The sequence below is a fragment of the Mchenga conophoros genome, linkage group LG16, assembly GCF_057382185.1.
Source record: "Mchenga conophoros isolate Kocher_MC1m ecotype Shallow Benthic linkage group LG16, M_conophoros_male_GT1.1, whole genome shotgun sequence".
Lineage (NCBI taxonomy): Eukaryota > Metazoa > Chordata > Actinopteri > Cichliformes > Cichlidae > Mchenga > Mchenga conophoros.
In genome coordinates, this window is record NC_140541.1 from 10,233,294 (window position 1) to 10,250,705 (window position 17,412).

The following is a 17,412-nucleotide window of genomic DNA, read 5'->3' on the forward strand; positions in this document are numbered from 1 at the left end:
GGGTTAGCAAACCTGGGGAAGAGAAAACTGACTGCTCAAGTGGGAAAATTGTGAAGGAGTCTTAAACACTGCAAAAATAAACATATACAAAATCACACACACACAAACAGAAAGTGCATTAACCTTAGAAATACAAGAGAGCTCACGAAAAGTAGACATCATCTTGAGCATGTGAGTCTGTTTATCATCTTGTCCAAATCGCTTAGTGTGTAGTAGTTTTTAGAAAAGAAAATTTAGAATTTAGTGATGATGGTGTGCAAATTGTGTAGCTTTTAACAAGATTTTCTTTGTATTGAGCAGGTGAAATTATGTCAGTTGACCTCAGAGTCTCAGGATGCTGAAGAACCTGAGGCCACTGAAATATGATGTGCACTGTTCCAAAAAATAGTAATGTCAAAGTATCTTACTGTATATTTTACAGTTTTGTACTGTCTTTCTAGAATATCATTAAATTTACATAAGTAGACTGTGATTTTACATGTCAAAGATAAAATAACATAACATCACTGTAAATATAGTAAAACACAATTTACTTGTTTTTTAAATATATATTTTTTGTACATATGCATATTTAGATTGTAAAAATACATTCAGAAATGTATCATGACTTCACAAATATTTGTCTGTGAGAGAATGATCTGTTAAATTCAAATGTAATACTATGGAAAAATATATAAAATGATCAAAAATTAATGAGAATAATCAATAGTTAAAGGAGCATTTGAATTATAATTTTGCTGAAAATGTCATGTCATCTAGGTCTGATTCAATAATTCAGAGGTAACAAGTTAAAATATAAGTAATAGTAATAGAAACATATAAAACATTGCATGGCCACGCTGTGCTAATTATATACTTTAAAAAATAAATGTAGAGGTAGGAATTGCAATTAATATAAATCTCTGTCAGAGTCCTGGGTCGAGCGACCCAGTTTTGTGCCTTAGTTGTTTATGTCATCTCCCCCTGTACTAAGTCTCCCTGGTTCATACGTCATGTCTGCGTGGTTATGTTTAATTCATGTCATGTCCATAGATTTTGGTGACGAGGAGCGTCAGCAGGTGTTACGGGCTTATCGGGAGGAGGAGCTCCGTTGGAAGCCTTGGCTCATTCCCGAGGAGGAGCTCCCACCTGTCGCCCTGCTTCAGACCGGCCGCTCACCTTCACCCCCTCGCGAGGACTTCTCGTCTCCGGCCGCTGGTCTGGCGAGGATGTGGGCAGAGGAAGAAGACCCGATCCCAACAGTTAATTCTGCCGTTCTGTTGCCACTTAATCGCCCTGGATGTACTGACGGCGAGGGGCTCGGAGGGACAATAAATGTCTCGGAGATGGAGACTCAGTTTACCTGTACTGCTACCTCTGTCACCCCCCCATGCACCTCGTCACAGTCTGTTTTCTCGGGGGCCAGTGAAGATGCTGCCTTTTCCATGCCTCTGACTACTAATATTGAAGGTGTTAATCTCGTGCCCACGTTTTGTATTGACAATAAAGCTAAAATTTCTGGTGTTGGGCATGCTGTTTTTGGGGAAGCCACACTGCCATCACAGAACTGTGAATCTGACACTGCCAAACCGGCCATAGACTCTTCAGTCTTGGGAATCAAACCAAGTGATGTACTTTTAAACCCTGATATTATGAATGTGCAGGCTGAGGGGGAGGTTAGGGAAACAGAAGGTAGAGATGATTCTGCACACCCACGACATGCGTCTTTCGCTAAGGAGGCGTCTTTTAAGACAGTTACGGCATCTGGAGCCTTTTTGAAGACTGTGTCTCAGCCCCTGCTGTCCATTAACTACAAATCAAGTGAGAAAGCTTCTGATCTGACCAGTAGTAAGACTGTATTACCTTTGGCTAGCACCCACCTTTTTGAGTCTGTTTCCCTTGTTCTCAAGCCAAATAATGAATGTTCTGTTTGTGTAACTAGGCCAGCGAAAGAAGGAATGTCTGTTGTTGATCATGAAAATGTATGTAATGTTCCGGCGCTAATCGGTCCCCAGGTTCCTCACTCTGCCGATGGTTTGACCAGAGTGAGTGCTTTGGAGCCCGACATCAGCAACTGCTTTTCTACACCAGTCCACCGGGGCTGGACGATTATTAAGGGTCTGCCGGGTTTTCCTATGTCTGAGAATGGCATTGTGATTTCTGTTAATACTAAAGTGAAGGTCTGTCCAAGACTGTCGGGGGGGTAAGTCATGCTAGTCAGTACAAACCAGCTAGCCCTTTAACTGGACCCCTGGGCCAGGACCTTTTGACTGCAGTTAATGAACTGGCCGATCTAAAGACAATTCAGCCGGATTGCTCAGGGACAGTCCACTATGTTTTCTGTGCAAAGCCAAGTCCATGTGCATTCCACTCACTAGCCTTCTACAGCCGATCAGTGTGTGTGGCTGAACCCCTCCATAACTCAGTCTCGCCAACGGGGGGCTTAGACTCCAATAAGCGTAGTTATTTCCCATGTGACTGCCAAATTATTGTGTTAAAATCATCTGCACATAGTCCTGGTTGTTTTATGTGGGTTCATGAATCAAGTCTTGGCCTTAAGAATCATGCTTCCAGGGACAATATAACTATCACTTGTGTCACTGAGCCAACTTATTTCAGGTCTGAAATGTTGTTTAAATCGTGCTCCAAGACAGAAGGTGCATTTAGCTCCCCAAGAAGGGCAACTAAGGACAATTTGGAATGTGTTAAGGACTAAGAGAATTTAAGGTCTTTGTCTGTCGTTGCTCCTCTGCTTACACCTGACAAAGTCAATGTTCAGAACTTTGTGCTCACTCCCAGGGTGGCTGTGGCGTTGCCTGACCTCTCACCTCCGTCTGATCTCCAGGTAGAGGCAGTGGTCACCCAGCCAGCACCTGCGTTAGTTCCCACCACTAGGGTCAGGGCAGCCATAGGTCAGCCATATCATGCACCTGTATCTACACCTCAGGTGGGAATGGCTGCCGTCCGGTTTGTTCCTGCACCCAGGTTGGTTCCCAAGGTTATGCCAGTCAGTACACAGCTGAGCTCTGCACCCAGCCTAGGCACTCGGGTGGGGGTGGTTGTCGCTCGGCAGGCGCCTGCACCAGCTCATGTTTCCATTGGAGGCTCAAGAGAATCATCGCCGCCACGACAGCCTCCTATTCAGCTCCCTGTCCAGTTAGCAGCTCAGCTCCCTGTCCAGGTGGCAGTTCTGCTCCCGGTCTAGCCAGGGGCCTCCATAACTGTTCATCCTGCGCCTGCTGCTGGATGCCCGGGTGTGCCTATCCAGCACCCTGCAGCATCCACACCACTTCATGCCACGTCAGCTGGAGGGCCCAAGGAGCCCGTCCGGCCTCATGCCACGTCAGCCGGAGGGCCCGTGGAGCCCTCCCAGCCACCACCTGCGGCTGCCTCACGGTCGCCTGGTTCAGCCTCGGCCTTAGCTTCTGCGTCGCCTGGTCCAGCCTCGGCCTTAGCTTCTGCGTCGCCTGGTCCAGCCTCGGCCTCAGCTTCTGTTTCGTCTGGTCCAGCTTCTGCTTCAGCTCCTGCTCCGCCGTTGCCTGGTCCAGCTTCAGCTTCAGCTCCTGCTCCGCCGTCGCCTGGTCCAGCTTCAGCTTCAGCTCCTGCTTCAGCTCCTGCTTTGGCTTCTGCTCCGGCTTCTGCTACAGCTTTGCCTGGTCCAGCTTCTGCTTCAGCTTCTGCTTCTTCTCCGCCTGGTCCAGCCTCTGCTTCTGTGTCGGCCTCGCCTGGTCCTGCGGCTGTGTTGCCGCCGCCCAAGCCATGTTCTGCCCCTCGGAATCGCCGGCTACTTTCCGGGTCGTCAGCTGGACATCATTGCCGTTGGGAGCGGCTTCCTGATCTGCACCGCCACTGCCTCCCACATGGGAGGTGGCGTGGCCTGTTGAGTTGCCAACCCCCGGGTCAGCTGCCTGAACTGATAAACTGTGACCTGTTGTGCCCTCGACCTCCGGGTCGGCCCCCTGAACTCATAAACTGTGGGCTGTTGTGTTGCCGCCCTCCAGGCCTGACCCCCTGAACTATGTTTGGACTTTTGTCATGTGCTCCAGTGTTTCTTGTCGGCTGTTTTTGTTTCCTGTTCTGGGCCCTCCATCATGGTCCCCCGCCGCCCGCCCGGGCTCGGTGGTCCATTTTTTGGTTTGGGGCTGTCTGGAGCCAGCCCTTAGAGGGGGGGTGGTGTCATGGTCCTGGGTCGAGCGACCCAGTGTTTGAGTTTTATGTATCTTTTGTATTCATTTGTGCCTAGCTTAGTTCACCTAGTTAATTTCTAGATTGCAGTTTAGTTTTGTTCCTTAGTTGTTTATGTCATCTCCCCCTGTACTAAGTCTCCCTGGTTCATGCGTCATGTCTGCGTGGTTATGTTTAGTTCGTGTCATGTCTAATCTCCATGTTTCCTGTTTTACTTTGAAAGTCTGTATTCATTGTCAGTGTATTCAGTTTCACTTCTCCTGTCCTGTCGTTAGGTTCATGTGTGGTGTGTCAGCTGTGCTCCCATGTGTGGCCACTTCCCCTGATCATCCCTCATTTGTATTTAGTCTCTGTGTTTCATACAGTCTGTGTCGCGTCGTCTGTGTTCCCACCCTCCATGTTGTCACAGCCAGTCTTTTGTATTCATAGTTATGGTTTCCTGTGTCTTCATAGTTTATCCTGGTATCACTTTCCCAGTTTAGTTATAGTTTAGTTTTGTCACTGCGCTTCTGCCTTGTTTGCACTCCTTGTCTTCAGCCACAATAAAGGCTCGCTTTTCGTTCGAACTCAGTTTCATGTCCACGCCTGTGTCTGCACCTGAGTCCTCCACACACTCTCCACACGGTCTGCCATTACGACCGTGACAAATCTCAAAGTATTCACAACATTCTTGAACAGAAATAGGCCTCTGCACCTGGGGTGAGGGTGTGGCCATGAATGTGACATGCCATTGGATGTTGGGACACATAATAACATGATGCTAAGCATCGGCCAATGAATGTGAACTAACAACCACAAGGTCGCAGTATGGCTGTACTGTAGGACAAAATCCTAATATAAAAGTATTTTACTGTGCATTTTAGGGCTGCTCAATTATGGCAAAGCATGGTGGTTCAGACTGATAACACCACCAAAAGGAAGCCAAACACTGTCTCCCTTTACAACAAAACAAAGTGTGGCGTGGATGTGATGGACCAGATGGTTCGGGAGTACACTGTCCGCAGAGGAACACTGCGCTGGCCAGTCGCCGTGTTTTATAACATGATTCGTGCCATAGTTCCAATTATCTGTGGGTTTCCCAGGTTTGCCCACCAGCAGTCATTTAGAGATGGAACCCTGTTAATCCCCCGCAAGATGACAATTGCAATAAATGCCATTAGTTCAGGGAGGTCCATGAACCAATGAACATGCTCCATGCACCACTCAGCAGGCCATTTGTAAATATGTGTACAAATGGTTGGTTTTTTGTACTGTTTTTATCAATAAATCTCAGCAACAAAGGACATACACCCATGTGTGTTGATTTCTCCCTAAGATGGCAAACTGAAACACTCCAAGTTGGTGACTTTTGGAGATTTATTTCCCTGGATGATTGAGAATGCATCAAGATGAAACACAAAAGGAAGTGCACAGCTTTTAGCAGCTCCCCCACGCCCTCAATCACACACCCCCACTCCCCTCCCTCCAGAATTCCCAGATAACGACCCAATTTACATATGAATGACTAGCCAATTTAGCTTCCACTTGGCTGAAGCTAAAGCCTAGCTAAAAGCCATTTGGCTGCTCTCCGGGTTTTAAAGGTAGAAAACGCCAAATGGCGATCCGTGGGGGTTTAAGTGTTAAAGCCGTGTCACTGCACCTGAGCCTAAAAGGTAGGCCGAATCTATTTTTTTGGTGTGCTGTAGGTTATTGTTATGTACTACATTTGTTACTCATTTATGAAGCACAGTACATGTTTTGTACTTGTACTTGTAATTACCCGGTACCCTAAAAAGTTATGCAAATATGTACCCATAACTTGTTTTTCAAAATATTAATAAAAGTGATGTCTCCAAACAGCCATCTCTTTCCTGACAATTCGCTTTGTGCATATTCTCTTACATATGATAAGTCAACATTGAAACACCTGCGGCTTTTAGTCAGGTGCGGCTAATGTATGTACAAAACAGGATTTTCCCCTGATTTTAGTTTGTGCGGCTAATATTCAGGTGCGCTTTGTAGTCCGGGAAATACGGTACGTAAATAGACTGTGATTTCACATTTCAAATGTAAATTAACATTAAATCACTGTAATGTAAGAAAACATCATTTTCATGATTATTAAATGTATCTGTCTGTACATATGCATATTTAGATTGTTAAAATACATTCAAAAATGTATCATGATTTCACAAATATCTGTGAAAATATCACAAACCAACTGTTAACTGTATATTTCTGTACATTTACATATTATGATTCATATGGCCACATTCATTGACCTTGTTTATAAGTATTTTGGCGCCCCAGCTGCCGGAATATTACCCTTTTTTTAAGATGTTTTTTTTAACAGTGTAGGGAAAATGAACAGAGGGAGTGATTTAAGTCTGATTTCAGACTATGTAAGTATTAGTTAAGCCAAAAGTAGGGCAAAACTTTTGTGGCCCTGAAGTTCAAATCCCAACAACATATGGATAGATTAATAAGCAAACTTTTCTGTGTTTAAGATTTTTGAGGTTGTTGTTTTAGTGATGGGTTGATTCGGTCGGTTAGGTTTGGGTGTTCTTCTTATTTTAATAGAGGGAGCTTTATTAAACATGGACATGTCTAAGGTGGCCCATTATTTTTGTAACAGTGCACTTAGAAAATTTTTGTTCTAAGCAGGCCTGAAAGATTGAATTAACAGCGCTGTAAAAATTTCCAGGAGAACAAATATAAGGTGACCTTTTCCAGAGCACAACTGGCTGAGGAGAAGGCTACCTGTGGGAACCTGATCAGGTTGTAAGTCCCTGTCTAAAAGGATTGCAGTCAATCCAGTCCAAGAGCATAAAGAACTCTTTTCCTAAAAAACAAAAACAAAATAAAATAAAACAAATGAATGAGCTCATGTTACTGAGGGTGGAGAATCTAATTATTTGCGTGGAAGTCTCCACTATCAGCAATATCTCGTGTGAATGCGTGTGAGTGAATGTGTGTGACTGGTAGTGGTGGGCGGATCGATCCAAATATCGATAGTATCGATCCCAAGTCGGGATCGGTATCGGATTAATACTAGCTTGGTTAGATTGATTCTTTACTTTGAGTTTTGCTTGTTTGCTATGCTGTGCTTTCGGCAAAAATGAAACAGCCAGGTCGCTGGACTCGCCGCTCCTGTGTCAGCGGAGAGCAGGCACACTTTGCTCCCCCCCCCCCCCCCTTATGTTTCGGTGTTGCGCTGACACGTCACGTGACTTAGACACTTTGGGGGTTATTAAGTTGTTTACATATTAATTATATTTTTACCGTTTTTGTTGTTGAGAGTTTTAATTGTAATTTTTGTGTTATATTTTATCAACAGTATTTGTTTTAATTTGTTTACTGGTTTGCGTGCACTTAAGATAAAAAAACAAAAAAACAAAAAGATCGCCACCACAGCAGACCCGATGGCATTTTCATGCTTCGCAGCATAGTTTATTCTTACAATAATCAAACGGTTGCTGTAAAAGTACATTCAACGGCTGCAGCTCTCCCGCTGGCAGCCGTACACATCACCACCACCAAACCTCATCGCAGAACACGCCCTGCCACATACACCCATCGACCGCTTCACCCCACCCCGCGAGCAGGCGAGGGAATCGGCCCGGACCATCGGCGCACCATGCCCAGCGACGGGGAAGTGTCCACTCTGGCGGTTGCCCGCGCCTCCAGTGGAAGCCCAGGAGCTGGCCTGATGGCCTCCCATATGGCAAGCAGCAGTGGTGCAGCAGGAGTGGAAGTGAGCCAGGGCTCAGAGGCAGCTGGGCAGACGGCCGGCCATGCTGCCTGCATGCCGCCCTCAGGCAGGACCCCCGCGCACCTCAACCTCCATCTCCAGCTTGGCAGGTCCCGCTGGCGCGCCAGCCTCCGGCTCACCCCGAGCCGCGTGCTGTCCACCCTTACAGCGATCACCCGGTTGCTGTAACAGTAGCCTACATTCAACGGCTGCAGCCCTCTTGCTGCCAGCTGTACACATCAACACCAAAAACAACAGCACAAGCAGTGCACAGGTTTTAAGTCGGTGCATGATTGTAGATGCAGTGAAGGTGAGTCCATCTCATCTGCAGCAGCATCTCAGACCACGGGGTGGGGAAAACAGAGTATGAAATGTGAAGTTCAGGTTAACACACAGGTTTTGTTTTTAGGAAGTTCCAAGGATGCAGGCTCTGGATGGAGCCAGGAGTTCGAAAAGATTTGACATGATGCTGCCCTCCCGAAAAGCACCTGGCCACTTGAATGGTCGTGGACCTCACCGAGGGATTGATGCCGGGACGCAACGTCACGTGCGACAACTTTTTCACCTCGCCGACAGGCTCTATCGCGAAAGAGGCCACACCGTGCTGGGCACTCTGCGTTCGAACAGACCCGAGATCCCCAGAGAACTGCGCTGCGTCAAGGGCAGGGCCGTGGCTCCGTTGAATCCGTAGTACTCGGCGGCTCCGCGGGACAAGGAGGAGGAGGAGGAAGAGGGCTCGACACGATCATCCTCTCCTACGTGGCCAAGAAGAACAAGAACGTGCTGCTCCTCACCACCGCTCCTTGTTACCACCACCGCTCCGACCCCAAACCCCGGCCTAGCTGCCGCAGTAGCGACAGCGGCGGAAAACCTCCCTTGGTGCTGCATTACAACCGCACCAAGGGAGGCGTCGACAACCTGGACAAGGTCGTGAGCACGTACAGCTGCAGGAGAAAGACCTGCAGGTGGCCGTCACGTACTGTCCCAACTGAGCTGCTTCTTCCCGCACCGCCGCTCCCCAGATGCCACCGACGTCGTAATAACACAAACGCCCCACGGGAGTCCTAGCGACCCCAACCCTATCATCATCATCATCAACATCATCATCATCATAACACACATATGCCCGAGGGGGTTACCCCCCCCCCCCCGTCACCACCATCATCACCACCATCATCAATACCATCCTAATAACAACACACACGCCCCTCGGGGGGTCACCAGAACAGGCGGGCGCACAAGGGTTAAGACAGTGGTCCCCAACCTTTTTTGCGCCACGGACCGGTTTATGCCCGACAATATTTTCCCGGACCGGCCTTTGAGGTGTCGCAGATAAATACAACAAAATAAAACTAGTATCGGTACCAAAAAAGAAGAAGATTTACTCATAACACACGTGAAAAGACCCAGGAAAACCGAGTTAACGGTAAAAACGGTAACAAAATAACGCTGAAAACCGATAAAATCCCTGAAAACTATACATTTCAAACCTGAGCCTCAACTCTCGCGGCCCGGTACCAAATGACTCACGGACCGGTCCGAGGCCCGGGGGTTGGGAACCGCTGGTTTAAGAGACTAGAAGCTCGTTAGACACAGGTTAAATGTGAGCATAAAAGATTTGCGCTACCCGTTAAAGGGGGCAAAGAAACCAGGACTAAGTTTAAAGATGAAACGGGTTAACTCTATAGAGGGGGTTTCCGAAGATTGACAAAATAATCTAGGACCTTTTACCAGAAAAGCTAATTGTATCTGTTTGGAGTTTACAGTGAGCACTGAGGGAAGTCAGGTTTTAAACTGGGATTGAAAGAACAATACAGTATCCACATCTGAACCAAAAAGTAAAACAGTGAAATGTGGATTATTAAATATTAGGTCTCTCTCCTCAAAGTCTCTGTTAGTACATGACTTAATAGTTGATCAACAAATCGATTTACTCTGCCTTACAGAAACCTGGTTGTAGCCGGATGATTATGTTAGTTTAAATGAATCAACACCGTCGAGTCATTCTAACTACCAGAAACCTCGAAGCACAGGCCGAGGGGGCGGTGTGGCAGCAATTTTTCACACCAGCCTATTAATTAACCAAAGACCAAGACAGACTTTTAATTCATTTGAAGGCCTGATGCTTAGCCTTGTTCACCCCAGCTGTGAAACTCAGAAATCAGTCTTACTTGTTATCATATATCGTCCACCTGGGCCTTACACAGAGTTTCTGTCTGATTACACAGACTTTTTATCTGATTTAGTACTTAGCTCAGATAAAATAATTATTGTGGGTGATTTTAACATCCATGTAGATGATAAAAATGACAGCCTTAACATGGCATTTAATCTGTTATCAATCTCTGTCTCTCTTCCACAGCATGTCTTTCATCATGTTTTCCTTATCTCACCCCAACCGGTCGCAGCAGATGGCCGCCCCTCCCTGAGCCTGGTTCTGCCGGATGTTTCTTCCTGTTAAAAGGGAGTTTTTCCTTCCCATTGTCGCCAAAGTGCTTGCTCATGGGGGTCATATGATTGTTGGGTTTTTCTCTGTACCTATGAAGCGCCTTGAGGCGACTTTTGTTGTGATTTGGTGCTATATAAATAAAATTGAATTGGATTGAATTGAAGTAAACTTAATGGGATAAATTAGGAATTATGTCGTGTTTCTTACAAAAAACGAAAAGGGGGAGAACTGTCATGTAATTAATATATCCTTAGTATCCTTATTTTCTTATTATATTGTTTTATGTACTTTAATAATGAAGGTCTGTAGAGCAAGGCCACTTTTGATTCATAAACTAAGTGCTCAGCCAGACTGAAAACGGGAAGTGTAGAGCTGTACAGTATATTAATAAATACAGGAAGCCAGACAGAAAAGAGGAACTTTGCCATATAAGCAATGGTTGTATTGAAACTGTGATGTGTAAAGTACCAAAATAACACCTATATGTGAGACGTTCTTAGATTCTAATGTTAGAGATCCTCCGTTTGGGCTGTGCAGGGGTCTCTCTCTTCCAGAAGATAAAAAGAAATAAAAGTGTTTTAACACACTATGAGTCGGTTTTCTCTGTTCTGTCATGGGGACAAAAGAATTGGGGTTTAATACCTTCATTTGATGAAACTGCGACAGCAGGTGGAGCAAGAGCAACAATATATCTAATGGTGTCAAATAATACCTTGGGGTTACCTCTGCTCTCAGAAACTAGGTCTGAAAAATAGGCAGCCCTCGCATCTTGAACTGAAGTGTTAAAAGAAAATAAAAGATCATTTAAATAAAGGAGCTGGACATGGAAACGTGTTTTCCTCCATAAATGCTCAACTTTACAGCAGCAACGCTTTAAACAGCGAATGCTGTCATTTATCCAGGGGGACAACTTTGAAACCGGAGCTAGTCTGGATTTGACAGGACAAACATTGTCTAAAATAGAAAGACAAGAACTATTAAGAAGATTTGTTAGAAGATGAACATGGTTATAAGGAGGTAAAACTGAACAAAAAGCATCAGAACATTTAACAGCAGTAGTGGAATTTAAGATGCCACATGATGAACAGGAGAGAGGGAGAGATGGAAAAACAAGTTACAATAAAAAATGTCCTCAGGACAAATAAAATCAATGTTTAAACCTAAAGTAAAAACAAGTTCCAGTGTGTATCCTTTGGTATTTGTGGGACAAGACACATGCTGTGTAAAATGGAAAGACTCCATGACGCTAAGGAAACCTATTAAAATCCCCGACTATAAGCAGTCTGGACAGCTTGAAGGAGGAGGACAAAAATTCACCAAACTCCTTTAAAAACCTGCTATTTAGGCCAGGTGGACAATTCACTATAGCACAGTAAAATGTTTCTTTATTTCCAATTCTAACCACCTGTATTTCAAATGATGAAAAGTGTCCGACCATTGATGCATGACAGTAAAACGGGCTTCCAACACCGCAGCGAGATCTCCTCAACCAGACCTCGGAGGATGGCTGATGAAGGACTAACCACCCAGGCAATGTTTGATGAGGGATGAATAGTCACAATTGCGCTGCCAAGTAAAAAAATAAGAAATCCAGTTTTTTGGAAAGAATAAAATCGTTCCCCAAGAATGTTTTATTAGTCATTGATCAGACGTTTAAAAGCGCCATGCTCAACAAGGACACCTGGACACCTGCTCTTTTTCCTTCACCATTTTGCAAAGATTTTCTGTGTTTTTAACTAGCCCACAGGCACCACTGATGATGCCTGATGAAGATCCAGACACCGGTGTGTTGGTGTCGGCAGTGAGGATGGAAAATACCGCAGGAGGATGAGGTATCTTGACCAAACATAGAGGATCGGATGGATAACAGCGTCAGGCAATCGTAGACTAAGGCAGCCAACGCATGAGTGACAAAAAGCGAAAGTAAAAAGGCTGAGGAAAACAGCACAGAGAAACCTCCAAAAGTTGATTCAATTCATCTGGACTTCTTCAGTCTCAGCTGGCTGCAGGTTTCCCCAATCTTATAAACAGTACATTTGCATAATGACTGAAACCAGCCCACTGAAGTAACAATGGGCTGGGAGGTCAGTTCCTACATCATAATTATGCAAATTCTCATGACCATTGATCAACAACCACAGATCAAAGCACAGAGAAACCATGGCCGGCAGCTGCAAAGCTAAACACAGGCACCATCATATTGGAAGAGCACCAGGGCCCGGCATGGCCCCTACAGGCTGAAGAAGCTGACTGCGCTCCATGAGCGTCTGGCAGCACAAATGAACCAGCTGCTAGTTGATGAGAGACACCCAGAATGGCTAACTGAAGGCCGGACAGAAAGGGATTGGTCCCATGCTACTACCAGCCAATAACTTGTCTCAGTACCACATGGAAGCTCCTGTCAGGTATCATAAAGGCTAAGATGAGCAGGTACATGGATCAATACATGAGCGGGGCACAGAAAGGGATTGGCAAGATTACCAGAGGCACAAAACACCCGCTACTGGTAGATCGAGCAGTTGCCTGAGAATGCAAGACTAGCCTGACTAACATGCGCACTTTCCTGATTGAGTACAAAAAGGCCAATGCCTCAGTACCCCACACCTGGATCCTGGAACGCTTAGAATTGTACAAGATCAACAGGACCAAGAACCTTCATCAGGCAACTCAAGGATGTGGCATGCACCACTAGAGGCCAACTTCAAGCCCATAGCCATCAAGTGCAGGATCTACCAAGAGATGCGCTGTCCCCACTGCTTTTCTGCATAGGCCTGAACCTCCTCAGTGAGATCATTAACAAGACACCCTACGGATACCGGCTACGGAATACAGCTTGATGTCAGCCACCTCCTCTACAGGGATGACATCAAGCTGTATGTCAAGAGTGAAAGAGACATCAATTCACTGATTCACACCAGCAGGATATACAGCTATGACATCGGAATGTCGTTCAGACAGGAGAAGTGTCTGAATGACATTCTCTCGCACTTTTTTTCCGCTTCACTCCGCATGCAAGCCTTGTGCTTTACGCTGGGATGAGGGGGGAGGAGCCAGGGACAACAACTACTGCAACTGCAACTCAGTTGCAGATGATAAAGGATTCAGAAAGTTTATTCATGCAGGTCCATATAACATAGAATATCCATCCGATCCTCTATGATAAGTCAAGATGACTTATCCTCCTGCGGTATTTTCCATCCTCCGCTGCCGACACCGGTGTCTGGATCTTCGTTAGGTGTCATCAGTGGCGCCTTTCTGTGTCCGCGCAAGTCACGGAGAAGGAGAGGAAAAAGAGCAGGTGTCCAGGTAAAACTCAGACTGTTCTGGAAGCGGGGACTAACTGTGCCTGGATCTATGAGACGGCGCTACCTCAGGAGTGTTCATCCAGACTCTCCTGTTGTTTGGCCTTCCATCCCCGCGGTGAGTGGAATTTATGAACGTCGCGGATCAAACTCTCTGTTTCTTTGTCCCCTAAATCGGGCCGCTTCTGTTAATAATATGTCTTCTACTTCGCTGAGAGTGGCGCTTTTCAACGCTCGATCAATGACTAATAAAACGTTCCTGCTGAACGATTTTATTCTTTCCAAGAAACTGGGCTTCTTATTTCTAACCGAAACCTGGCAGCGCGATGGTGACTTTTCATCCTTCATTGAACTCTGTCCGAGTGGGTACTCATTCATCAGCCAGCCTCGGACGTCGGGTCGAGGAGGAGGTGTCGCTGCGGTGTTTGGAAGCCGGTTTTACTGTCGCGCAGTGTTGGTCGGACATTTTTCATCCTTTGAACTACAGCTGGTTAGAATTGGAAATAAAGATCCATTTTACTGCGCTGTAGTGTATCGTCCACCTGGCCTAAACACTATGTTTTTAAAGGAGTTCAGTGACTTTTTATCCTCGACTTTGAAGCTGTCCAGACTGGTTATAGTCGGGGATTTTAATATACACGTTGATGTTGACTCTGACCTCTTTGCCAGAGGTTTCCTTAGCGTCATGGATTCTTTTCATTTTACTCAGCATGTGTCTGGTCCCACACACACCAAAGGACACACACTGGACCTTGTTTTTACTTTAGGTTTAAACATTGATTTTATTTGTACTGAGGACATTTTTATTTCGGATCATCATTGTATTCTTTTTAATCTGTCTTTTCATTTGTCCTTCTCTCCTATTCGACACGTGGTTAGCTCTCGCATCTTAACTTCCTCTAGTGCTGTTAAATTTTCCGATGCTTTTAATTTGGTTTTATCTCCCTATAATGATGTTCATTTTTTAACAAATCTTTTTAATAATCATTGTCTTTGTATTTTAGACAATGTTTGTCCTGTCAAAGTTAGACTAGCTCCGGTTTCAAAGTCGTCTCCCTGGTTAAATGACAGCATTCGCTTCTTAAAGCGTTGCTGCCGTAAGGTTGAGCGTTTATGGAGGAAAACGCGTTTGCATGTCCATCTCCTTTATCTAAAGGACCTTTTAGTCTCTTTTAACACTTCAGTTCGAGATGCGAGGGCGGCCTATTTCTCAGACTTAGTGTCTAAGAGCAGAGGTAACCCTAAGGTACTATTCGACACCATTAGTGATATTGTTGCTCCTGCTCCACCTGCTGTCCCAATTTCATCAAATGAAGATTGTGAAAAATTTCTTTCTTTCTTCGTTGAAAAAGTCAGTAACGTGAGGAACAGTATCTCTCCTTCTGTGTCTCTCTTGTTTAAAAATGTCTTTCAGTCTATTGGTCCCTGTGTGCTCACAATTACTAATACCTCACTGGTTTCTGGTCAGGTCCCTGTTTATTGTAAGAATGCTGTTATTCACCCACTGTTAAAAAAACCTAAGCTTGATGCTTCTCTTCTCAGTAGCTACAGACCGATTTCAAAATTACCGTTCATTTCTAAGATTTTAGAAAAGGTTGTGGCTAAGCAGCTTATAGCTGTTCTAGATGAATACAGCATTCTGGATAAATTCCAATCTGGCTTTCGTAGAGCTCACTCTACTGAAACTACACTTCTTAGAGTCTCCAACGACATTTTAATGAGATATGATGCAGGAGAATGCTCCGTTCTGTTGATGTTGGACCTGACCTCCGCCTTTGATACTGTGGACCATCATATTCTGCTAGATAGGCTGAGAGACTGGGTGGGTATATCAGGGGCTGCTTTGGACTGGTTTGAATCCTATTTGCATGAACGATCCTTTTCTGTGGCTACCTCTAAGTACAGTTCCTCTTCTACTTTTCTTGCCTATGGTGTGCCACAAGGTTCAGTTTGGGGGCCTTTATTGTTCTTACTGTATTTACTTCCTCTTCAACACTTATTGAGCACTTTTAAGGACATTTCGTATCACTGCTATGCAGATGATATTCAGGTATATATCTCCTTTAAGCCCCATGATGTTTCCAAGCTACTGATTTTGCACAAGTGCATAGACTCCATTAGATGTTGGATGGCTGGAAACTTTCTTCAACTAAATGAGGAGAAGACTGAAGTTCTTGTTTGTGCTCCTAAAACTTTTGTACCTAGTGTTATGGAAAACTTGGGTCCACTTGCTACATTTGCAAAACCGTCTATCAGGAGCCTTGGTGTTAGTATTGACTCAGCTCTGACTTTGGATGCCCATGTAAAATCTTTGGTTCGCTCCTGTTTTTATCATTTGAGAAACATTGCTAAGCTGAGTCCCATTGTATCGCGCTCCGAATTAGAAATTGTCATTCATGCATTTGTTTCATCTCGTCTGGACTACTGTAATTCTTTGTTTACTTGTTTATGTAAAGCCTCTTTGGATCGTCTGCAAGTTGTTCAGAATGCTGCTGCAAAGCTTCTGACCAAGTTCTCCCATGTCACACCCCTGCTGATTCAGCTGCACTGGCTCCCCGTTAAATTCAGGATCCAGTTTAAGGTTTTGACCTTGACTTTCAGGGCCCTGCATGGACAAGCACCAACATATATAAGTGAACTTTTGCATCCATACATTCCCAGCAGGTCCCTGAGGTCATGTGACCAGGGCTTGCTTGCTGTCCAGCACACGAGGCTGAAAACAAAAGGCGACAAAGCTTTTGGAACTGTGGCCCCCAGATTGTGGAACTCTCTCCCTTTGAGCCTGAGATCTGTGGACTCAGTGGTCGCTTTTAAAAAACAGCTAAAAACCCATCTTTTTAAACTTGCTTTTAGTTGATTTTTATTTTTAGGTTTTAGCTTCTGTGAAGCACTTTGTGATTTTTATCTTGAAAGGTGCTATATAAATAAATGATTTATTTATTACATTTTATGTGGAATGAATAAATAAAAGTATATTTACGGTGGCCCCTACAGACAAAGCACGTACAAACTTCAAAACACGCACGTACAAACCCTGAAGCACGTACAAACTCCAAAACACGTAAAAACTCAGAAGCACATAAAAACTCAAAACACATACAAAAGACAAAAGAAGTGCTCCAGAATGCTATGCGCAGTGTTGAGCTTTTGTTACTAAGGCTACGTTCACACTGCAGGCGAAAGCGCATCAAATCCCCATGCGACCCATATCCGATCATGCTATGACAGTGTGAACGGCGCAAATCCGATATTTTCAAATCTGATCTGTGTCACTTTTGTATGTGGTACTGAATCCGATACATATCCGATGTTTTAGAAAGCGACTGCTGTTTGTGTCATGGTCTGCGGTGGGTGGCTGGAATTTCCATAAGGCTCCTGAACTTACCTGGGATCCGCCCCTGGGCAGGGCCAACTCCAGCTCCTGCACACCTGGAGCCTATTGCAGGCAATCAAGCCAGAGGGATGTTCATTCACTGCCAGTTCATCATCAACACATGTTGGTAACAGGCCCTTATACTTCATGGTCTTGCTGTGATCTATCTTGTTAACAAGACTCTCTTGTGCTGCAGTTGCTGTATTCACCTTGGCTCACGCTCCACCTCCGGACTCAGGATACCAAGCAATAATTTTCAAAATCTCTCTGTGACTCACCTGCCTGCCCTCCTGCCATCACACTCCATCTGAAGCCCCGGATCTCAGGTCAGCCTTTCCATGCCACTCAACCTCCCCTGGATTCTTATCACCCCCCTCTCAACACTCCATGTCCC

At 45.2% G+C, this 17,412-nt stretch overlaps 1 pseudogene; it reads left to right on the top strand.

The window, feature by feature from the left end:
• The first annotated feature begins 8,183 nt into the window (after positions 1-8,183).
• Positions 8,184-16,557, top strand: LOC146556307 (uncharacterized; annotated as a pseudogene).
• The last annotated feature ends 855 nt before the right edge of the window (positions 16,558-17,412 follow it).